This window comes from Oncorhynchus masou, unplaced genomic scaffold (genome assembly GCF_036934945.1).
Source record: "Oncorhynchus masou masou isolate Uvic2021 unplaced genomic scaffold, UVic_Omas_1.1 unplaced_scaffold_181, whole genome shotgun sequence".
Lineage (NCBI taxonomy): Eukaryota > Metazoa > Chordata > Actinopteri > Salmoniformes > Salmonidae > Oncorhynchus > Oncorhynchus masou.
Window position 1 is genome coordinate 984,321 of NW_027016550.1, and position 7,406 is coordinate 991,726.

Sequence of the window (7,406 nt, forward strand, 5' to 3'; positions counted from 1 at the left end):
GGTGGTGGTGTAATGACCAACTCTGTCCTGTTGGGGTGGTGTAATGACCAACTCTGTCCTGTTGGGGTGGTGTTGTAATGACCAACTCTGTCCTGTTGGGGGGGTGGTGGTGTAATGACCAACTCTGTCCTGTTGGGGTGGTGTTGTAATGACCAACTCTGTCCTGTTGGGGTGGTGGTGTAATGACCAACTCTGTCCTGTTGGGGTGGTGTTGTAATGACCAACTCTGTCCTGTTGGGGGGGTGGTGTAATGACCAACTCTGTCCTGTTGGGGTGGTGGTGGTGTAATGACCAACTCTGTCCTGTTGGGGGGGGTGGTGTAATGACCAACTCTGTCCTGTTGGGGTGGTGGTGTAATGACCAACTCTGTCCTGTTGGGGTGGTGTAATGACCAACTCTGTCCTGTTGGGGTGGTGTTGTAATGACCAACTCTGTCCTGTTGGGGGGGTCGTGTAATGACCAACTCTGTCCTGTTGGGGTGGTGGTGTAATGACCAACTCTGCTCTGTGTCTGCCTTAATCCTGTATATTGTACTGTCTGTCTGTGGAAGAAGAAGCGTTCTTGTCTTTGTGTCACTCGGTCAAAGGACCCATCTGAGACCCCAGTTTCTACGTCTATGCCATCCTGTTCTTTTGGTATTTTTTCAAGCTGTGTGGAGATATGAAGAGAACAGAGGTCTATTTATTATATTATATATTATATTATTATTGTTTTATTTATTAGCTCAATATTTTACTTCACTTTTCGTTCCTGAATGTTGCAGCTCAGAGCCCGAAGTTAATCACACCCTCAACACATGTGACTATTAAACCGTCTGCATCTGAATCACAGCAACACATGGTCTCGGGGTTTTACTGGGACAAGAGGTTTATACACACAGAAAAATACATTATATAACTTTTAATCATTTCATGAACCAATCTATCCTCCCTCCCTCCTCCTTCTATCTATCTACTGTCTGTCTGTCTCAATTCAATTCAATGGGCTGTTTTGGCATGGGAAACATATGCTAAAATTGCCAAAGCAAGTGAGGTTGATAATAAGTGAAATAAAAGTTACACTGAGAGAAGTTTCTAAATAATAAATACATTACAAATGTCATGTTATGTATATATACAGTGTTGTAACGATATGCAAATAGTTACAGTATAAAAAGGGATTTTTTTAATGTTTATATGGGTTGTAATTTACAATGGTGTTTGTTCTTCACTGGTTGACCTTTCTTGTCTCTCTCTTTCTCTCTCTCTCTCTCTCTCTCTCTCTCTCTCTCTCTCTCTCTCTCTCTCTATCTCTGCCTCTCTCTGTCTCTCTCTCTCTCTCTCTCTCTCTCTCTATCTCTGCCTCTCTCTCTCTCTCTCTCTATCTCTGCCTCTCTCTCTCTCTGTCTCTGTGTCTGTGTCTGTAGAAAGGCAGGATGAATCACCCACCCAGGGTGTGTGGGCCAGCAGGCTCCTACACATACTAAATATATCCACGTGAAACAGACAAACATACAGGCTAAACTTCATACAGTTGATCTCTCTCATTCTCTCTCTCTCTCTCGCTATCACTCTCTCACTCTCTCACTCTGTCTGTCTCTCTCTCTCTCCTCTCCTCTCCTCTCTTCTCCTCTCTTCTCCTCTCTTCTCTCCTCCCCTAATAATTATAATAATATTATTATTAATTTTAATTTTAACACATGTACTGCTACCTTAATAATACCTGAGTGTTTAGAGGTTTAACAGTCTGGAGGTTTTACAGTCTAGAGGTTTAACAGTCTAGAAGTTTAACAGTCTAGAGGTTTAACAGTCTGGAGGTTTAACAGTCTGGAGGTTTAACGGTCGGGAGGTTTAACAATCTAGAGGTTTTACAGTCTAGAGGTTTAACAGTCCGGAGGTTTAACAGTCCAGAGGTTTAACAGTCTGGAGGTTTAACAGTCTGGAGGTTTAACAGTCCGGAGGTTTAACAGTCCAGAGGTTTAACAGTCTGGAGTTTTAACAGTCTGGAGGTTTAACAGTCCGGAGGTTTAACAGTCTAGAGGTTTTACAGTCTAGAGGTTTAACAGTCTGGAGGTTTTACAGTATAGAGGTTTAACAGTATAGAGGTTTAACAGTCTAAAAGTTTAACAGTCCGGAGGTTTAACAGTCTAAAAGTTTAACAGTCCGGAGGTTTAACAGTCAGGAGGTTTAACTATCTGGAGGTTTAACAGTCTAGAGATTTTACAGTCTAGAAGTTTAACAGTCTAGAGGTTTAACAGTCTGGAGGTTTTACAGTCCAGAGGTTTAACAGTCAGGAGGTTTAACTATCTGGAGGTTTAACAGTCTAGAGATTTTACAGTCTAGAAGTTTAACAGTCTAGAGGTTTAACAGTCTGGAGGTTTTACAGTCCGGAGGTTTAACAGTCTAGAGTTTTAACAGTCTGGAGGTTTAACAGTCCGGAGGTTTAACAGTCTGGAGGTTTAACAGTCTGGAGGTTTAACGGTCTGGAGGTTTAACAGTCTGGAGGTTTGACAGTCTGGAGGTTTAACAGTCTGGAGGTTTAACAGTCTGGAGGTTTAACGGTCTGGAGGTTTAACGGTCTGGAGGTTTAACGGTCTGGAGGTTTAACGGTCTGGAGGTTTAACAGTCTGGAGGTTTAACAGTCTGGAGGTTTAACAGTCTGGAGGTTTAACGGTCTGGAGGTTTAACGGTCTGGAGGTTTAACAGTCTGGAGGTTTAACAGTCTGGAGGTTTAACAGTCTGGAGGTTTCAGGAGGTTTAACAGTGTGGAGGTTTAACAGTGTGGAGGTTTAACAGTGTGGAGGTTTAACAGTCCGGAGGTTTATAAGTCCAGAGGTTTAACATCTGGAGGTTTAACAGTCTGGAGGTTTCAGGAGGTTTAACAGTGTGGAGGTTTAACAGTCTGGAGGTTTAACAGTCTGGAGGTTTAACAGTGTGGAGGTTTAACAGTCTGGAGGTTTAACGGTCTGGAGGTTTAACAGTCTGGAGGTTTAACAGTGTGGAGGTTTAACAGTCTAGAGGTTTAACAGTCTGGAGGTTTAACAGTCCGGAGGTTTATAAGTCCAGAGGTTTAACATCTGGAGGTTTAACAGTCCGGAGGTTTATAAGTCCAGAGGTTTAACATCTGGAGGTTTAACAGTCTGGAGGTTTAACGGTCTGGAGGTTTAACAGTCTGGAGGTTTAACAGTGTGGAGGTTTAACAGTCTAGAGGTTTAACAGTCTGGAGGTTTAACAGTCCGGAGGTTTATAAGTCCAGAGGTTTAACAGTCTGGAGGTTTAACATTCCGGAGGTTTAACAGTCTGGAGGTTTAACAGTGTGGAGGTTTAACAGTGTGGAGGTTTAACAGTGTGGAGGTTTAACAGTCTGGAGGTTTAACAGTCTGGAGGTTTAACAGTCCGGAGGTTTATAAGTCCAGAGGTTTAACATTCTGGAGGTTTCAGGAGGTTTAATAGTCCGGAGATTTAACAGTCTAAACCCCAAACAGCAAGCAATGCAGGTGTAGAAGCACGGTGGCTAGGAAAAACTCCCTAGAAAGGCCAAAACATAGGAAGAAACCTAGAGAGGAACCAGGCTATGTGGGGTGGCCAGTCCTCTTCTGGCTGTGCCGGGTGGAGATTATAACAGAACATGGCCAAGATGTTCAAATGTTCATAAATTACCAGCATGGTCGAATAATAATAAGGCAGAACAGTTGAAACTGGAGCAGCAGCACAGTCAGGTGGACTGGGGACAGCAAGGAGTCATCATGTCAGGTAGTCCTGGGGCATGGTCCTAGGGCTCAGGTCCTCCGAGAGAGAGAATGAGAGAGAGGAGAGAATTAGAGAGAGCATACTTAAATTCACACAGGACACCGAATAGGACAGGAGAAGTACTCCAGATATAACAAACTGACCCTAGCCCCCCGACACATAAACTACTGCAGCATAAATACTGGAAGCTGAGACAAGAAGGGTCAGGAGACACTGTGGCCCCATCCGAGGACACCCTCGGACAGGGCCAAACAGGAAGGATATAACCCCACCCACTTTGCCAAACCACAGCCCCCACACCACTGGAGGGATATCTTCAACCACCAACTTACCATCCTGAGACAAGGCTGAGTATAGCCCACAAAGATCTCCTCCATGGCACAACCCAAAGGGGGGCGCCAACACAGACAGGATGACCACATCGGTGAATCAACCCACTCAGGTGACGCACCCCCTCCAGGGACGGCATGAGAGAGCCCCAGTAAGCCAGTGACTCAGCCCCTGTAATAGGGTAGAGGCAGAGAATCCCAGTGGAAAGAGGGGAGCCGGCCAGGCAGAGACAGCAAGGGCGTTTCGTTGCTCCAGAGCCTTTCCGTTCACCTTCACACTCCTGGGCCAGACTGCACTCAATCATATGACCCACTGAAGAGATGAGTCTTCAGTAAAGACTTAAAGGTTGAGACTGAGTTTGCGTCTCTTACATGGATAGGCAGACCGTTCCATAAAAATGGAGCTCTATAGGAGAAAGCCCAGCCTCCAGCTGTTTGCTTAGAAATTCTAGGGACAATTAGGAGGCCTGCGTCTTGTGACCGTAGCGTACGTGTAGGTATGTACGGCAGGACCAAATCAGAGAGATAGGTAGGAGCAAGCCCATGTAATGCTTTGTAGGTTAGCAGTAAAACCTTGAAATCAGCCCTTGCTTTGACAGGAAGCCAGTGTAGGGAGGCTAGCACTGGAGTAATATGATCAAATTTTTTTGTTCTAGTCAGGATTCTAGCAGCCATATTTAGCACTAACTGAAGTTTATTTAGTGCTTTATCCGGGTAGCCGGAAAGTAGAGCATTGCAGTAGTCTAACCTCGAAGTAACAAAAGCATGGATTAATTCTTCTGCATCATTTTTGGACAGAAAGTTTCTGATTTTTGCAATGTTACGTAGATGGAAAAAAGCTGTCCTTGAAACAGTCTTGATATGTTCTTCAAAAGAGAGATCAGGGTCCAGAGTAACTCTGAGGTCCTTCACAGTTTTATTTGAGACGACTGTACAACCATTAAGATTAATTGTCATATTCAACAGAAGATCTCTTTGTTTCTTGGGACCTAGAACAAGCATCTCTGTTTTGTCTGAGTTTAAAAGTAGAAAGTTTGCAGCCATCCACTTCCTTATGTCTGAAACACATGCTTCTAGCGAGGGCAAATTCCGGGCTTCACCCTGTTACATTGAAATGTACAGCTGTGTGTCATCCGCATAGCAGTGAAAGTTAACATTATGTTTTCGAATAACATCCCCGGGGTTTCTCTTTCCTCTGTGATATGGATAGCCCTGTGGGTTTCTCTTTCCTCTGTGATATGGATAGCCCTGTGGGTTTCTCTTTCCTCTGTGATATGGATAGCCCTGTGGGTTTCTCTTGTCTCTGAGATATGGATAGCCCTGTGGGTTTCGCTTGTCTCTGAGATATGGATAGCCCTGTGGGTTTCTCTTGTCTCTGTGATATGGAAAGCCCTGTGGGTTTCTCTTTCCTCTGTGATATGGATAGCCCTGTGGGTTTCTCTTTCCTCTGAGATATGGATTGCCCCGCGGTTCATAGTCCCTGCTTCATTTCTTTAAAACAGATCGGAGGAATAGAATTCTTGCTTAGACGTGACTTTTAACATGAACAAACTACCTGCTGAAACTCTCTGAATTTCAACAACAAGTGTTATTATATTAGAAATTGGCACATGAAACACAACTTCACTCCACAATAGCACTACGTTATGGACTAATAGGTGTCTTCTGTAGTGAAACGAGACCAAATTCTTTCAAGAATGGATGAATCAAAAGATCTTTTAGATGAACATGGTAATATCCTCAGTAATTTTGATTTTACGATCAAATATGACTTTCCTCGTCTCTTACATTTACATTACATTTAAGTCATTTAGCAGACGCTCTTATCCAGAGCGACTTACAAATTGGTGAATTCACCTTCTGACATCCAGTGGAACAGCCACTTTACAATAGTGCATCTAAATCATTAAGGGGGGGGGTGAGAAGGATTACTTATCCTATCCTAGGTATTCCTTGAAGAGGTGGGGTTTCAGGTGTCTCCGGAAGGTGGTGATTGACTCCGCTGTCCTGGCGTCCCCTAAGCAATATTGTACAGTCATAAATGCTATTTCGTTCTAGTAATAAATGTGTCAGACAAGTAATTTCCTAATAATTACTCCCAGAACAGTTAAAAGGGAATTTATATATCTGTCAAATGTTTGATGAATCTGTAACCTGGAAAATAAGAAATACATATTTGTCTTTCTGTAGACTAACCAAGGTCAAAGAGAACCATTTTTTTATTATTTTTTATTATATTCATCCATCAAATGAATGTTTAAGAATGATATTCAATGTAAAGGGTAATGACTCTACATTTTGAGGGACATCTAAAACTACTGAATGTTTGTTGTGGTCATATAATCCCTTTCTGGGTGGAGTTAGGTAATTTATTCTTTTCAAATAAAATTAATATTGACCCCAAAAAAAGTCAAAGTCAAATTGTGTTTATTCAAGATGGTAATGATTTCAATTTCCTGGACGATAATTTCATTGTCAAATGATTTATATGTTTTTTTTAGCTTACATTTTTTTTGTTGTAATCATTAAGATTTTGTTTAATAACAAACTACTCTGAAAAAACAAATACTCTGAAACTCATAGGCTTCAATACAACCTGATATGATATTTAAATGTGTTCAAGACCTCTATTTTTGTTTTTTTTAAAAACGTTCTTCAACCTATGTGTTTGGTGGAGGCCTCACTGTACCTCAGTGGGGGCTGATGAGGGGAGGAGGGCTCGTCGTTAATGGCTGTGACCAGGGTTGCAAATGGAACGGCATCAAACACGCGGACAACATCATGCGTTTGATGTATTTTGATACCGTTCCACTGATTCTGCTCCAGCCATTACAACGAGACCGTCCTCCCCAATCAAGGTGTCACCAACCTCCTGTGATGTACCTTGCTCAATATGCATTTTCTATGTATAATCCGACTTCCGTATATGTTTATATGTATATGTACAATTTCAAAAGTTTAATAAAACATTTAACCGTTTTTTTCCTCAATAAAAAAAGCACGATGCGGGGTGGGTTCGAATCCACGTTTAAAAAACACTGTCAATTACGAGTGGCGCAGCGGTCTAACACACTGCATCTCAGTGCTGGAGGCGTCACTACAGACACCCTGGTTCGATACCAGGCTATATCACAACCAGCCGTGATTGAGAGTTGCGTAGTGCGGCGCATAATTGGCCAATCGGTCCTCCTGGTTTGGCCCGGTATATGCCACTGACTTGTTAAAATAAAAATGACTTGTAAGGACTTAATTTGCCTTTGTTCCCCCCAAAAAAGCACATAGATGTGTGTAAAACAGATCAACAAAAAAAGGGTAGGATTTTTCTCATTGAGAAAACATGAAAATGCCT